Source organism: Liolophura sinensis, chromosome 6 (assembly GCF_032854445.1).
Source record: "Liolophura sinensis isolate JHLJ2023 chromosome 6, CUHK_Ljap_v2, whole genome shotgun sequence".
NCBI classification, from domain to species: Eukaryota; Metazoa; Mollusca; class Polyplacophora; order Chitonida; family Chitonidae; genus Liolophura; species Liolophura sinensis.
In genome coordinates this window covers 39486757-39505406 of record NC_088300.1, presented here as the reverse complement: position 1 = coordinate 39505406, position 18650 = coordinate 39486757, and the positions used below count along the sequence as shown (strand labels likewise).

Below are 18650 nucleotides of genomic sequence, written 5' to 3'. Positions count from 1 at the left end.
ACAGTTTCTGTAGGGTTTCAGTTTGACGGATTTTGCAAATGTATACAACTCTATGAACTGGAATACATTAAACTGGTGAAGAACAATTAAATGGGGCGCCTTCTGCACATGTGCAAGATATAACTCTAGCCAATCATGCGCGTACACATGTTTGAACTGAAAGATGATTGTTTCACCGCAAAGTTTCGAATCTCTGTTTAAAAGCAAATGTACCTAATATGTATTATACTACAGAAAAAAGAAATATTTTAAAACAAAAGACACCAAATAATTTAACCTTAGTTATTTCGGAACAGAGGTGGAAGCAGTCCTAAACGGTCACAGCAATTTTATTCTTATGAGCTTGGTAACTCCACAACTCAACTTTTGACATGATTTTGGTAATTTACAGTAATTAACACACATGCAGGGCATCAAAACTGGAAAAACAAAAACAAAACAATGTAATTGGACTTTACACTTATATAAAACCTGAGCTCAATACATGCACTTCTTTTTGAGTGAGTGAGTGAGTGCTTGGGGTTTAACGTCGTGCTCAACAATTTTTCAGTCACATGATGACGAAGGAATCCTTAGGGTGTATGGAATGTACTGCCTTGTTGCAGGACGGATTTCCACCGCTCTTTTATCTAGTGCTGCTTCACTGAGACGACTTACCAAAGGCAAGTAAGCCGCCCCGCCCGAACCATTATACTGATACGGGTTAACCGGTCGTTGCACTATCCCCTTCATGCTGAACGCCAAGCGAGGAAGTTACAACTTCCTCTTTTAAAGTCATAGGTGTGACTCGACCCAGGATTGATTCTGGATCTACCGCTCCCAAAACAGACACTTCTTTTTGAGACACCAACCCTAAATGTACCTAAGCACTGATTCTATTACACACAAGACATTAAGTTATGACCTCCCACCAATGCGGTCGCCGTGAGTTTGAGTCCAGCTCATACTGGCTTCCTCTCCGACTGTAAGTGTAAAGGTCTGACAGCAATCTGCCGATGGTTGTGGGTTTCTGCCGGGCTCTGCCCGGTTTCCTCCCACCATAATCCTGGCTGGCATTGTATAAGTGAAATATTGTTGAGTACAGCCTAAAGCACCAATCAAATAAATAAATAAATAAATAAATATGGCTTTTGAAGTTTATGTGTTGAGGATTTAGGTTAACACTGTTTCGTCTTGTTCCACATGTACATGCTACAAATTCGATTTATTTGCAGTCTACCAGAAAAGACATGATTCAAAATTCTTTTGACCTCTTCTGTGCCCTAATCGTTAGAGCGTCAACCTCGAAGTCAGGAGACTCGGGATCAAACCCGGGTCAGGTTATACATATACCAAAGACACTGAGAGGTTAGAGGAATTAAACAGAACTGCTTGGCCGGATGCCAGTATAAAGTGACTGGTTAGAGTGTCATGTCTGGTGTCTTCAGCATGATACTTCAGTGGTGACAGCACTTTGGGGGCATGGACTCTCCTTGCCACAAGAAGACACAGTATATGTACACACACATAATGACTCCTCCTGGCCATTTAACTGCAAAAACTGTTAAGTACGACGTTAAACCCCAAGCATTCATTCATTCAAAATTCTTTATGAATTCAAGTATATTATAATTATGACTTTTGATATATCTTTTGATTATGGCACATGAACATATGGAGGGGTGAACAGATGGACAAACCAGCAGACAGACAGGGCAATACTTATAAAAGCACTGTTCCACTATTTACTTGCATGTACATTTACCCAGTTAGGCTGGACTGCAAGAAGCACATGTACACTGATGCCAAGTGATCTCCCTCTTCATTAACTTCATTGGGGTTTAACCCAGCACTTGAAGATGAACACTGAGTTAAGTCTTCCCTGATAAAAAATATTCTATGACTGTGGAATTTTAGACAAGAGAAACTTTGTTCGATTAACGCTCATAAGCATGTAAAGTCTGCACATGTAGTTGTTACAACAATCTAGACAGCCATCAGGGAGAGGTGCGCTGGCACAAAAAACATGGTCATTCACTCCTTTAGATATCAATCACTGTTAACAACCCTAGAGAGTCGTGGAAATTACGTGCCCTAATATCTCCCCCTCCTTACAAAACCTTTCAAGCAGAGGGCTAGATTCCAGTACTCCACCTTCATTAGTAGAATGGTTCTTGTTTGCCCACACTGTTTTGTTTTTTTTAAAAAGGATACATGGCAATGGTTCATTTTCATGTCTTTATAGGTTTAGGATGTCCTTACACACACATGTACATGTAAAAATACAAAAAAGCTTCTAGTCTTCTTTTTTGGCCGTAAACTACAATCTTTCCAAAGGGCCTAGCCGACAGTCTGGAAATTAACTAGAATGCAGCTGTGATGTCAACAGTGATAGATGTCAAAACAACATTGTAGTGGGGAGAGACACTAGAATGGGGGAGAGACACTAGAATGGGGGAGAGACACTAGAATGGGAGAACCACTAGAATGGGGAGAGACACTATAATGGGGGAGAAACACTAGAATGAGGGAGAGACACTAGAATGAGGGAGACACACTAGAATGGGGGAGAGACACTAGAATGGAGGAGAAACACTAGAATGGGAGAGAGACACTAGAATGGGGGAGCTAAGCTGGTCCTGCATTCCCAGTAAGCTCATAGAAACCAAGCTCTTCATGTATGCTTTAATGTTACAAGTACAAGTGATGTAAGCAACAGTAAAGTTGATTCAAGTACAAATACAATTAAGGCTACAAGTACATGTACTGTTAAGGTTACAGGGACAAGTGCAGTTGGGGCTACAAGTACAAGTACTGTTAAGGTGGCAAGCAAAGTAAAGTTAATTCCACAGGTACAAATACAGTTTATGCTACAAGTACATGTGCAGTTAGGGCTCAAAGCACAGGTACATGTGCAGTTAGGGCTCCAAGCACAAGTACAGTTAAGGTTGCAGGTGCATGTTCAGTAAGGGCTGTAAGCACAAGTACAGTTAAGGCTACAGTTACATGTGCAGTTAGGGCTACAAGTACAAGTCAGGCATGTGTACAGTTTATAAAATCGTCAGGCTGCGAGTCCAATGTAATTGAGGGCATGAATTCTATAAAGAATTCTCTGACAATATTAACACATCAATATTTAATGTTTGACAGTCTTATCATCAAAATCATATTATCTTGGTTTTGAGTTTAGCCATGCCAGGTCAGAGTTTGATAATATGTGTGTGTCACTGTGTGAGAAATGATGAGAAAAACTGTATGAACAGTAAAATTGCTACATGCATGCCACTCTACTAACAGCGGACATCTGGAATATAGGTACCACCAGTCAGGCAAAATGTGTCAGGCTTATACAACATGAGTCAACACAATGCAAGCAAGAACACATTCAAACAATCCCAAGGGACACATGTCCCTTAAAAAATAGGTATACATAAGCTGATGTAGGGCTGCACTAAAGTGATGACATCAAATAGCACTTTTGTTATTAAGGGAATCAAACCACAACAAATAAATTATAGCCCTAATCATGGAAATTAAAATATGATGGAATTATATATGACCCATACATTTGCATAAACACATACATACAGGCAAATATTAGTAGACAATGCAAGAGTAAAGCAAAACAGACACAAATGTGTACTTAATTTATTTGAAGGAGATACTTTAGATTTCGGTCTCATATACATGTATATATATATATATATATATATATATATATATATATATATATATATATATATAGATGTCATCCGTGAACCTGTGTGATGAGTATCCTCTTGTCTAACCCTTGATGTGGTACATGTAATTTGATTTATTTTATTTGATTGGTGTTTTACACCGTACTCAAGAATATTTCACTTACACGAAGGCAGCCAGCATTATGGTGGGTGGAAACTGGGCAGAGCCCGGGGGAAACCCACAACCATCCGCAGGCTGCTGACAGACCTTCCCAAGTACGGCCGGAGAGGAAGCCAGCATAAGCTGGACTTGAGCGACCACATTGGTGAGAGACTCCTGGGTCATTACGCTGCGATAGCATGCTAACCAACTGAGCCACGGAGGCCCCTGGTACGTGTAAAGACCTTCATTGTATAAACATGATGTATGTTCTGCACAATTACTAACATTTAGACAAATTGACTTTAAAAATTCTATGTACGTGGAGGCCACATTACATGCATGTATTTCAGCTTTCTAAAAAGTTAAACAGTAGTTTGTGAATTCCATTTGGGTGTCCATGCAATGGTTTGTTTATGTAAACATGTAAAACATGAGGTGTATGGTCAGACTGAAAATTAAATCTGGAAATAATTTTTAAGCTGGTACAGGACATAATGGCAAATCTTGCAGATGTTCATATTAACAAAAAAGTTACAAACTTATTTACATGGCAGTTTTGTCCTGTACTAAACAGTAGGCCTCTGTCACTATACTATTTGGTGCAGTACATCATTCTCACCCTCCTGCTTATTTCCAGGCTTGTACATGTGAAAAATAAATTACAAATTCCTCACAAATATTCCTGTAAGACAGAAAGATGACAACTCAAACATCATACGTAAGCTATTTTTACCTTTTTTTATCAGTACAATGTGAAATGGATCACGATGCACCTGAAGAAGATCTAAATGAACCTTATTCCAGATCAAAACTTCCTATACTTAAAAACTGACATTTTCCCCCCCAAACCAAGAAAGGGTCACCAATAAACAGTGTATTTTAACACAAATGGGACTGACACTAGGATCAGTTGACAAACCTTGCAATAAGTTTTTCAAGGAGATGTTCACAGTGTGGTTTACATGATGGTTACAAGGCACCCACAATTTCAAGGTCAAATTTATACATGTGCATCGAGTATATTACGTGTGCTTCACCTAAAGTTTGGCTTCTAAAACCGCTCTTTCAGAAGAACACAACTGCCTTAAAATGACACCTTTTATGTCAACTTTTTCTGATTCCAAATTAACATTGCATCAGGTGAAAGGATCAGAATGAGGCAAAATGTGTCAGTGGAAAAATGCCACATTTAGCTGATCTACAGTACATTACAGTAAGTATGTATCATGTATACTTAGAACATCCATCTACATATCAGTAACTAACACTGTATCAGGTGAAAGGATCAGAATGAGGCAAAATGTGTCAGTGGAAAAATGCTACCTTTACCTGATCTACAGTACATTACAGTAAGTATGTATCATGTATACTCATATTCAGTGTAGACTGCATGGAGAGAACATTCATCTACAAATCAGTACCAAGACATAATAGGTAGTGAGATCAGGCCTATCATCCTCACATCCAAATCATACCTGATCCATGAAATACTTAGGGGAAGGAAAATTACTCTGTCTGACTGGATCTGGATGTAACAAGTAGAGCTTTACAAGTAACAAGTATACCTATTTGTGAACCGTTTGTAAGTGGATAATGGACAAGTGGATAGAGAGTGGGTAGAGTACAGAGCAGCTGGTAAACAAAGGTTACCAGGGTCACCACATCCATAATTGATGACATCTCACAATGCCTACAAACTGTCCATGTACTTCTGAGATCTGCCCAGCTCAAACCATGAAACCCCCACAAACTGACGGGGAGGGACAGGATCATGGACAAGTCAAAAGTCTGTTCTCCACACTTCAGCTTAGGCAACTAGCTCTATGTTCAATACCAACAGATCAGTTGTATCACAGCAAACATCTCAAATGCTCATAAATGGATGAATTTTTCAACAAACAGTTGCTTGTGCATTAAAGCAGCAAGCTGCATATAGATTTCAAATTTCAAGAACACTGCACACGAAGAACAGGTTTCCCAACCTGGTTTCCTGCCATCAAGCAACACACTTTCTGATCAGCTGGTTTCCCTGGCTCTACATGTTTCTCATGAGCTGGTTTACTGACCTATGCACTTTCTGGTAAACTACATGTACAATAATAACTGGTTCCTTAGCCTCTGCACATGTACTGATCAGCTGATTTCTCAGTCAATACACAACTTCTAATTCTTCCCATGGAAAACCTTAACTGAAAACAATTAAATGAATGCACTTAGATGTACCTGTATGGGTAACGAAAGTCATGTGAATGTAGTTACATAAATTGTCCACTGTATTTCACAAATGACAATTAAAGTTGTTCCACGTACATGTAGCACAAATTACAATCATGACAATCAATCCAAAATGTTGGCCTTGATTTCAAAATTAATTTTTTTTTTACCAAAGTCTGGTTTAAACTTTTTTCTCATCAAACTATTCTTTTCACCTGGTCTCCCTGAATCCTAAAATTCCTCTAAAATGACCAGAAATTTCTTAATTCTTTTCTCGCTACAAACACATACAGCTGCTATTCAGATTCAAACTGTTGAATTATAACTAGTGACATTGGAACTTTCGATTTGACAAACATCCAAAATTGCCCAATTATATCAACAACAACAACAACAAAAAAAAAAAACACAAAAGAAACCCACAAGACACAAAATTCTGGATAAATGCTAAAAACTTTTATCTCTGACTTGTTTGGCTTTCTCCTAAAGGGACAAAAGCTCTATAGTTTTCAGATATTTAATACTATCATTTGAAATAAACAATCTTCCGCTCTAAGCTCACAGAACAAACCCTGAGTACCGAGTAACGTGAACATTACCTGTACATACTGGCAGAAGAGTTATCTGATTTTTGTACCAAATAAACTTCTTCATTTGGTTTGCCTTTCTGGACAGTAACAAGGCCAGAATGTTAGCCATCAGATCAAGGTCTACTGCTCAGGTTATTGACTGAATGACGAAAAAAAACCCAAAATAAAACAAAGCAAAACAAACTGCAATTACCACACAGCAAAGCATATAGATGTAGATATATACTATACCCTTCTAGGAAAGAAATCATTATGCTGTATGCTATAAAACATGTGCCATTTCACATCAAAGACAAGGTTCTCTATGTCTGGTTATATAACCTACCTTTAATTGGTATGCCAGATGCGATCAATTCTGGGAAGATTACAAGAGGCTTTATTGATTTACTGATTAGCTGCAATTCCAATCTCAGATGTAACATGTGTGAACATGCTAAAGAAGATCAGTGAATACTCAGTATACATGTACATGTTTGTCATCTTAACCACACGTAGTTCCTCCAAATCCAACAAGAACAAACTTGTAATCACAATCCTGGGTAACAGCCATTACAAAGGAGAAAACCCTTTCCAATCTATGTGTACGTATAACTCCCAGTATATCCATGTGTACATGGAACTCCAGTATATCTATATACATAACTCCACTAAATCTATGTGTACATGTAACTCCCAGTATATTTATGTGTACATGTAACTCTCAGTATACCTATGTGTACATATAACTCCAGTATATCTATGTGTACATGTAACTGACAAACAGCCAATAGTTAAACTTTGTGAAAAATATCCATCATAATCCCACAAGTATGTGGATCAATGGTACCTCTAGTTAACACAGGTTTACACCTATGTGTACCTGCTTGATAAATAAAAGTAATTAGTCAGCAGAAAAATACAGAAGCAGGCAGCATAGTCCAGCTTTGATAAATGTACATGTATAATACATATGTACCTAGGATTCTGCATGCAAGGGCTATCACTGAACAAACACAAGCTAAAGGACTCCATTAGTAACATTTTCATTAAAATGGCGTGGGGGGGTGGGGAATTGGTTGAGGAATAAGCATGTGACTGCCCATACGGACAGCTTAGAGCAAGTTACTTGAAGCATTTCAACTCTTGATTGTTATTATCAGAAGCTGTTGCTTACACATAACTGAGTTTCAAATTCAGAATATTCACACTCCACTCCCCACCCAAACCAGATTGAGGAAACATCCCCTGTACATGTATCCTTCACAAACACAACAGCGCAACATAGACAATACAAGCTGACTGCATCCAATTCTAGGGACATTTCAACAGTATTGTTGGCACCGAGACCTGTCTGATTACCACATATAAAAATGCACCATGTACATGTGGGAAGAGACTGTAAACAAACATGCAATCCCATTCAATTTTAATCAGTCCTAGTTGGTGACACAGGTTTCTCTTTGTTGGGCATAGCATAAGCTTACTTGAAAGCAGTGGATTTGCTTGCATGGGAATCCATGGGAACTCTAGGGTCAAAATGAAAAGCAAAACATCACTGACCAACAGGACCAGTTTCTTTTGAGATCTTCCTATGAATATTAATTGGTCTTTGACTTCAGCATGAAGCAAATAATTGTCAAGCACAAAAAGAATTTTATTTTTATTTGTAAAAATCTAAAGAAAACAGCGTAACTGGTGAGTTTATATCCACAAAACATGGCAACACAGACTTTTGGTTTTCTACATAACAATTGCCACCAAATACAAACAGGTGCCTGCTGGTACACATTGCATGGAACTTCAGACGTACATGTAAACTGTTATCTGTCCAATGTACATACACAGACATGACTACATGCAATACATAGGTATACATGTATGTTGGTATCCTCACGTGTCTGTACACATAAAAGTAGAAGAATATATTCATTAATTATCAAGTGACAGAGCTTGCCTATGGGTGCTGTCACATCTTAATTCAACCTTTGGTAGTAGATCTCTTGTGCCAACAGTATCTGCGGCCTCATAAAAAATGCATAGAAGCTAGCTCTAATGGAAAACAACTTAAGAGACTCATTAATATATGCAAAGCACATTATGTCATGTCATAACTAACATGATCAAAACTGGCAGCAACAGCTGCTTTTAAACCCACCACTATCAGAGGATCTTAAAACATGGCCAAAAGCATTTATGCAAGTCAGTATGTACATGTACCTTCTTATAAATGAATTAACAATATCCTAAGTCAGAAAGCCGTGAAAAGTGCTGTTAAATTTAGTATTAGGCTCTGGTAGAAAACTTATACCCAAACAATGCTGAATGAGGCTAATATCTAACAAAATGTGAAATACATGTAAAGTGCATGTTGTACATGTAGGATCAGGATCCTGAGAGAATAATAAGCCTCCATAGAAATAATAACATATATAACAAGCATAATGGAAATTTCAAAACATGTGAAGTGAATATATCTGCATGATCTGGCCACAATACGGCTGAAACATATTGCTGCAAATTGAGATGTTAAGCCATAATCAAGCATTCAATTTTACGAACAGGTTTTGTAATTGATGGCTACACTGGAAAACAATTCTTGCAATGGAGGTCCTGTAACTTTCACTGAGGTAAATCAGATCAAAAAAACTCCACCTAAACTTGCTACAAGTGGGCACAACAAAACAACAAACCATAATGTACCACTACTAAAAGTATGAAAAAAAAATGGTGCTTTGCATTCTTGAACCAACTTTGTGGCAATACAATCTCCAATATTCATCGCTAGTACTCTAAAGTCCTGGGAAACTAAAAACATACCACAAACAATCTCACCTGCACAAAATATCTCAGCCTTCTATCTCCATTTTTGCCTTTAAGATAGGAGACGACATAATCCAGTCCTCTTAGCCGTAACTCCAAGTGTATGTTGAACCCGTTGGCCATGAAGTAGTTGCCGAAACACAGGTCAAACAAAAAAACAACAACAACAACAAACGGTAACTGTGGCACAGCGAGGCCAATGGTAGGAGCTATGAGCAGTGTGTGTTGACAAGGACAAGAGAGTCAGTGATCACTAGACTAGCCTAACACCACAGCCTGCTCTCCCAGGAGAGCAGAGAGAGAGAGAGAGAGAGGGAGCAGTAGGTATAGAGCCAACCCCACTGGCTCAGTCACCAGTACAACTCAGCCATCAGGAGAGGCTACTTTGGACAAGAGTCCTTCACATATCACACACATGGTCTACAAGTCATTCCTTCACATGGACCACCCATTCTATGGCACGTAGAGTTGAGGCACTAAACAAAACTGCCCGCTAAAACAAGTCCAGCACAAGCCGATTAAATCACTTCTGGCCATAAATAACCCGCGGTTGTGAAGGTGGGTGATTTCTTCCTATACATCCAGCAAATATATCTGGTCCAGTTTAGGAGGCCTGCCCAATCTCTATTATCAATCAATATAAACGCGGTATGGGAATGTTACATGAAAGTTTAAACACCTTGCCTCTACTGTTAAGGACAGTTCAGTGTATGGGCATTTGCATTTTGCAATCAAGCGCAGCAACAATTCTACAACACACAGCAGAAAGGAGATGTTGGACAATCAATGCCAGACACGGGACAATGCTGATGGCAGACAGGTCAATCTGAGTGTTAGTTAAGCTGGTTACAACTGACTTCACGCCACTCACTTGTCGGTGCTGCCTAAAGCCTTTAATAAGGCGAGTATGAAAACTTCACCGTTGATCGTGTGACGTAATTCACCGGTAACCTGTGAAGATGCGGGTACACGTAAGCTCAGCTCATCACTGGACAGTGAGCAGACAGATGCCAGTTTGAGTCTCCCATAGTTTTTGATAGGCAGCAATCCCTCCTTATCAAGTTTTTCGTTCCAACTAATGGCAGTGAGCGAGTGCTATTCGTGGCCGGCATCCTTGCATATCAAACATTATCAGGGAGAGAAACATTGCTCAGGCTCTAACCTTGGCCCTTTGCACATGAGGACTATTCGGGGTAGACTTTGGGGAGAGATGATTACATCCGAATATGATGGACAAGGCGGTCTATAATTGAGCAGCCCATTAAACCTATGTGTTCATATCCTGTCAGATTGTTAATATGACTGAGGTGAGCAGAAATGACAGGGAGTGTGTCAACGTGAGGCGATTGCCTTAGCCTAGCCTCATCCTGCCAGCCAGCTCAACTGCTGCCCGGCCTACTTATCTGGCCACTGCCTATCTAGCCTGACTTCAGTATTGATATCCTCACTATTCCAAATTTACCTTCAGCACTGTATCTGTACATTCTCATAAGCATTTATAAAACAGCAATCTTATTTACATTAATCACAGCATGGCTGTTCAAATAGTCACCTCTCTATATTTAGAGGGCACTACTGTACCTGTACATGTATACACGTTACCAGAAAACCACTCAATAATGGTGCAGGCATTTTATGTCATCGGCACAGGAAGGAGCTCGGGCCTTTTCTACTTCAAATTGGCTCTGCAATCAGCACACTTTCCAACCGTCTTCCACGTGTAGAAATATAAATACCGTGCTACAGCAGCTTGTGTCAGTTTTTCACAGACGTATCCAGAGATCAATAGCCCTTTCTACTTCTCTTTTCAGGGCGAAGTTAATGTAGCTTGGGCCATAGCGAGGCAAAACTTCCAAGACAAACATGGATCTAACTCAAAATGAGCTGTGTACACAGACACATGACAGTTCACAATGAGCTCTGAACACAGGAGATGTGAAAGACATGAATGTGAACAACTTGTTCATAACATACAAAATTCGAATTCTTAGAAAACATACATGTATAACACTATTTTTTGAACAATTACATGTTTATTTGGAACAAAGCTGATATGAAAAAAATCCAAAACTAAAAATTCACAGACGATTGCTCCTGACTGTGTACATATACATGTCCTTCAGGGATGAAGAATTCCAGATCTCCTGCCTTAGGCTGCATATCTTACATCAGATTGGTGGATGTCATTTTACCCTTTAGTCAAATGTAATTGGCTTTATTTAGGACAGTCAGAGTGCTGAGAATTCGTGGCAGCCACACCAAGTTTCAAACCTCTGACCTCATCAAAGTCTAGCCGTTTATCACCAGGAGTACATCAACACTCTGGACCATTCAGCCAACAGGCTACACAGGCAACGGCTGATGGGTAGACTTTAAAGCCAACATCTATTACACCTATATTACAATAAGACGCCTAGGCTAATTTAACATACTACACACGAACAAGTGTACATGTACATATCAAAGGGTACAGCTACATGTATTGCACAGAGGGAAGACAGTTTTGGCATGTACTCTGACAAAACTGCTTTCATTTACCTTGAAATATTCATCAGGTAAGTACAGAAAACGAGATAAATAAATCAAGAGTCTCTAACACAACCCATAGTTTGTGTACCACAGCTGAAACTGCATTGGGTATAAAGTTTCAGCTAACAAATTCATTCTGACAGGGAGGTTTTATTTAATTTACGGAAATTTTCTCAATTTGAATTTTTAGAAATCCTCAAGGATTCTCAGACCTTGTTCTTAACATTGCATTCGGTTGGCACGTAGTGTGAAAAAAGGTGTACAGCTTATTTGAGGCCATTTTTTTTTAGCAGGGTGTCCAGATGTCAGTTTTTCCTGCCATTCCCATGTTGAAAGTGCTGGAAACAAACAGTACCAATTTCACCAGGTTTCAGATAGCAGGCTAACCCTATGCATGTGTTCACGTCCATGAAATCTTCGGTATTCTTCATCTCAAATGATACAGGACAAATGACACAGGACAAACGATACAGGACAAACCATCACGGCCTTCAAATACATGTACATATACAACCGACAATGTGTTATACAATCCAATGTGAAACCTGCTCAGACAAAATATGTGAGAACAGAATCAATATAAATGACAGAAGAATCAGTAGAATGCTGATGGAATCAAACCAATAACCAGAACATGTGGCAATTCAATAAGCAGAAACAAATCATCCTTCCCCTAAGGTGCTACATTTTATATGAATTAATTTCAACAGAGCTATATGCTATGCTCCAAAATATTTCACTTACACAACAGTAGTCAGGGTTATGAGTGAAGATTGCCTAGCAGATTGTAAAGGAATCTCTTCAGATCCTCACAATTCTCTCGTGTCACAGCGCGGTATAGCGAATCCAGCCAGAGTAAGACTGGAATATGAATTCATAATCATCGGTGAAGTACAAGAGGTCTGCAGCAGTCTAAACGCAGTTTTGTAGTTGTACCACTTTGCCAGTAAGAGGCAACTTCTGGGGGTGATTCAACAAAAACTTGATACATGTACATGGATATGATTTCAGCACTTGTGTTCCGGTGTTAAAATGTGAAAATTGTGAAATGCCCAAATTTTAACTTCTAGGGCCATAAACTGTATATTATACTCAGGTTCTATCAAATCATTCACATGTACATGTAGGTAATAACAGCTTTTGTGGATATACATGTAGCCCCAGGGTTCAGAAAAACCTTTCTTCAGTTTATATGTACATGCTTCCCAAACAATCCTAGACTTGTTCTGTTATGTTCACTGAAGTACATGTACAAATGAAACTAGGTGCACAAGACAACTTTACTGTTACAAAATACATGAAATACACTACACATAAGTTTGTGGATAAAAAGTTATCCTTATGAACATTTTTTAATGTAATCAAGATTTGATGCCCGATATGCAGAGGCATTACACATATATCTGCTTACCAGTAGGCATGTGTATTAATGCCAATAACAGCATTATTTCATATTAACACAGGCCTGTTTTAGTGCAGCTGTTTGATTACTACATTCCTTGAAAATTGATGACTGGCACACTTACATGTAAATTCCTATTCTCTAGGCTCTTGATTATGTCAGGTGTGTGCTGTCAGAACAGGAAAGCTGACTGATGTGAGGCAGTATGATACCAGACACCTGGAGGATGGAGATTACAAGTCACATTACTATTCTCTAAGTATGTCCTACAAAGACATAGACAAAACTGCTACCGATAAATGTAGGCTATACTAAATTTCATTTGCAGATTCAAATCACCACCACCCACATCCTCTTATGGCATCGCCTCGGTAACCTCTTGATCTTCTATCAACGCTCTGATCATTAATCAGATGGGGTCACTCTATTTTCAACGACATTTGTACCATTATCTTTTTGATTTGGCATCAAGAGTCAAAGGTTAGAAACAGGAATGAATCCTGACAACACAAAGAAACTTGACTTTTCCAAAAGTATAATTCCACCAAAGCTTACTTCTAAAAAAAAACAAAAACATACAAAAAACTGCATAAATCATGATGAACTGTAAGAACAAGACAAACCAGTGCTTTCAATATAGATGTACACGTAGAGAGGGGGTTAGCACGCCAGCACGGCGTAACAACCCAGGAGCCTGTGAGTTCAAGTCCAGCTCATGCTCGCTTCCTCTACGGCCGTATGTGGGAGAGTTTGTCAGCAACCTGTGGATGATTGTGGGTTCCCCCTGTGTTCAGCCCAGTTTCCTCCCACCATAATGCTGACCGCCGTTGTATGAGTGAAATATTCTTGAGTACAGCGTAAAACACCAATCAAATAAATAAATAAATCTTACTTGCCCATTATCTAATACTGTAAGAATGAGGAGAAATACATGTATGGTAAATGACAAACTTTTGCTCTTAAAGTGCATTTTTAGACATGTTCATTGACTGAAGAGTGTTTTTGACAATTTTCTGCAACTTGTTGGATTCTTATATTGTTGTTGTCTTGAGGATTTCTTGATGGTCAAAACATACAAAATGTGAAAAAACCCTTAGCCTTCTATTAAACCTCAAATGAATATAATTGAATGTAAAAGGATTTGAAGTAGCTGGCAAAGAAGTTATTGCACTCACACCCTCATCCTTCCCTAATGGAATCTAAAAAACATTTTTGGGCGGTTGTTTTCATTCCTGTGAGAACAGGAATCCCTGCTCTCCTGTCGTGCCTGACTTCTCAGGCGCTGCGCAATCCTTTTGATGATGTCCAGGTATGCCTGTTGTTAGACTGTGATTGTCCATAACATGTTAGCTGAACTTGTATATATGCTCCTCTTTACCGCCTGTCTGCAGTATACACGTACATAAATGTGTCTGTGAATAAGGCTGGTTACATGTGGCTTTTCATTACTGCAATGTAAATAATGTGTTCTGGTTGATGTTATCATCTATGCTTAACTTATGCTCTTGCTTGCTGTTTGCCATTATATTCTTTGAGAACCTGTAAATGATCACTGTCCCAGAATTGCTGTTGCCTATCTTCTTTAATATTAAATTACAATCAAAAGTTTGGGAATTCAAGCCTAGAGCCCAGACATCAGCCTTATTCTGTCAACATGGGTGTGACAGTACAAAGACTGTTCAGAGGTGAAGCTGATGTCTATAGCCCAGACATCAGCCTTATTCTGTCAACATGAGAGTAACAGTACAAAAGACTGTTCAGAGGTGAAGCTGATGTCTATAGCCCAGACCTCAGCCTTATTCTGTCAACATGGGTGTGACAGTACAAAAGACTGTTCAGAGGTGAAGCTGATGTCTATAGCCCAGACATCAGTCTTATTCTGTCAACATGGGTGTGACAGTACAAAAGACTGTTCAGAGGTGAAGCTGATGTCTATAGCCCAGACATCAGCCTTATTCTGTCAACGTGGGTGTAACAGTACAAAAGGCTGTTCAGAGGTGAAGCTAATGTCTATAGCCCAAACACCAGCCTTATTATGTCAACATGGGTATAACAGTACAAAAGACTGTTCAGAGGTGAAGCTGATGTCTATAGCCCAGACATCAGCCTTATTCTGTCAACGTAGGTGTAACAGTAGAAAAAAAACCCCCCAAAACCCCACAATATTCCATGAACCAGCAAATGCCCTAACTCAGGGAAGCTAACACTGATTGATTATTGTCATTGTTGTGAAAATTGATTAACAATCTGTGACAGTAAGGTGGAAATATCACGGACTGGGCTAAATATTGACAGAGCTTTTCTCTCCTTAGTGTACTGCTCTACATAAGGCCTCCAAGCTGCTTCTCCACTACATGTAGCTTCCACCAAGGTGTGAATGAGAAAAGAGTGGGGAGAAAAAAAAAGAAGAGAAAAACCCTGTATTCCTGTATACAGAAAAATTCTGTATGAGGTAGCCTGACAGGATGATATAAAAGGTCCATTTTTGGCTCAAATGAACAGCGCAAGATTATCTTTTCATCAGGCATGGCAAAGTCAATATCAGACAGTTTCAAAATATCTATCAATCAGGTGTTTGGACTATTATATAAACAGCTGCAAATAATGCATGGGATGAGACATTTTATATCCTAGAGGCAGTTTTCATCTGTATAAAGAACAGTGCTCATATGTTAGATTCAGATCTGATAAACTCAGCCTAAAATGAAAAGCGTAAGAATTCACAGAAAATACACATATTCTTCAAATATTTGTGCTACTATTCTCAGTTGTAATAACTCTTCATTTATACAGAAACTGTTGTACACAGTAAATATTGTCTTCCGAACATAAAGTTCCAAGACACATGTACTCTATCACCTGCTGCTTGTGTGGTCAGCAATGACCCAGGAGCCTTTCGATAACTGTTGCAGTCGCTGCGAGTTCAATTCCAGCTCATGCTGGCTTGCTTCAGGGTCTTACATGAGAAGGTCTACCAGCAACCTGCTGACGGCTGTGGGTTTCCCTTGGGCTCTGTGCAGTTCCCGCCCAGGCCCACCACAATGCTGACTGCCATTGTATAAGTGAAATATTCTTGAGTGCGGCATAACCTACTAAAAAAGAAACAAGCCCAGCCAAAAAAAAAAAGCCCCTGTGTTTTAAAATGACCAGTAGCTATATAAATGTGCATGTACATCAGCACAACCAATCCATTATAAGTTAATAGTAAGCCTGCTTCAACTAACAGGTAAAATTAAGACATTACGTCTGATGAAAACTGAATGACAATTGTCATGAAGTCATGTTCCCTGTGATTAACAAGCTCGCAGATTCTCCTACGTGTAAATTTAAAAAAAAAAAATAAAAAGCTAAATAATAAACTACTGTATTTCACTGCCCTTTAAATACGTACTTTTAAAAGCACATAAAGATGTACAAAAATGACAGTTTCATTGCCATCACATAAGTTTTGCTGTATACAAAATAAATCGAACTTCACAAAAAGCGTCTTACATAGCCCTATAAGATGAATGAATGAATCAGAATGAAACGAAATGTGCCAAAAGAGGCCTCTGGCACTGCTAACATGTGGCAGAGGATGTGTTGTGATTTGATATGTTACAAATGAACAATAATGGATCTGATGTTATTCTTTGTGTCTGACATTTACCTACATGTACTATACAAATGTACACTCTCCTGCTTTAGCACAACCCCAACTGATGCCAGTGTTATGGATCAGTGTAGTAATGACCTGGTACAGTAAGGTGGAGAATCGGCCCCAGGTACGTACGACACCAAAGTGTAAATTTCAAAATTCCGGCACAATTCTATAAATTTCGGAATCTAAGTATAAAACCTGATCAAAGCACTCATGCAAGTAATAATGCCATAAAAAGAGATGGTTGCTTAGAAATAACCCTCCAAAAATGCACTCTCGATCAAAAACTCCAATATTTCGTTCAAGCGAGGCACTGCGTTTTGAATTTACTGTATGAAGATCAACGTTTACCAAAAAAGTATTTTACCGAAACTTTCATGTGTGTATTTCTGCGTGCTGTCAAAGTTTTGGTTAACATTTGTCTTCATATGTAAAACGTAAACTTTACAATGTGAGGAGTTTTGTTATATTTGAGCAAGTTTAAAATCTGTATTTCTGCCTTGGTCTATCAGGCATCCTCTATAGTACAGTGGACTAACAAAGTCGATGCGGAGAAAAGGTTGTATATCAGGATAGAGTTCGAATCCTTGTGGCATTTCTTTTTTTTTTACATACTTTTGTGTGAGTAAAAACAAAGACCTTCTTGCATTAAAAAAGTTTATCATGAATTAGAATGGGTAGGCTATGGTGACATTTGGCTACTACAGCGACACCACACGTGAATCCTGGTTGAGAACACATGTGGTCCACTAGCTATCATTAACAATAACATGTTATGGGTAGAGAAAGTATAAGGCTGAAAGTTACACTTGTTATACATTTATTTAATTGACTACTACATAACTGCGTGCTCAAGAATTTTTCTGAAAGTTACATTTGTAGTGCAGTTATTTTCATAACTCTACAGTGTCTAATGAAAAAAAAAAAATAAATAAAAAAGACATTTCACAATTTTTCGATTTTATGTCCTATATATCGCTTCGGTGCACGTTTGAAGCTTTATAAGCCATATGCTTGCCATACAACAGGAAAAGATGCGTAGAACAGAACTGAAAAAAGAAGTAACCTTTCAAGTGTGTCATTCACAGCTATAGTCTGTTTCACTACTCGAGGTCCAGTTTCTTGCACTGTGGCCGATTCCCGTCCTTACCATACCACGTCCTTTGTTTGAGTCATATCAAAAATACATGTACATGTGTGTATAAACAAGATTCAATGCTGCTTTTCATTATTATTATTTCAGAAAGACAGTACCATAAGTTAACTCCAAAATGCAGTTAAAAGATCTACACGACAGACTTCACAATACACCCACAGAATTTTATGATCCTAGACTTCTAATTCTGTTACAAACAACATATGAAGACATAATCATCACAGGGGAGATAGTGGAGTACTCTTTCACAAACTGTTATAAGGAGAGTTACTTCCCTTGGCCTTATATTCTGACATTCTAAAATAGAGATGTACCTAATGCTTCCCTTGAGACTACATCTCTAATAGACTTGGGCGCCATACTTTTTACAACAGCAACAACGAAAGCGAGGCTCGTGCATTACACCACCTGATCAGAGATGACTACTTTCGCGTTTTGTAAACAATTGCACATGATGGCGAATGTACCGAAGTGTTGAGCAGTGCTGTATTTACACGT

General features: G+C 38.8%; 1 protein-coding gene across 7 annotated transcripts in view; it reads right to left on the bottom strand.

The window, feature by feature from the left end:
* LOC135468227 (liprin-alpha-1-like) overlaps positions 1-18650 on the bottom strand; it is a 97744-nt gene that overhangs the window by 61311 nt on the left and 17783 nt on the right. Inside the window, exon 1 of one of the 7 annotated variants that reach the window (XM_064746358.1) lies at positions 9438-9528. The exons of the other annotated variants lie outside the window; for them this stretch is intronic. The gene's annotated coding sequence lies outside the window, so the exon portion shown is untranslated. Of the gene's footprint in view, positions 1-9437; positions 9529-18650 lie in introns of those variants that run through there. 7 annotated transcript variants of the gene reach the window in all.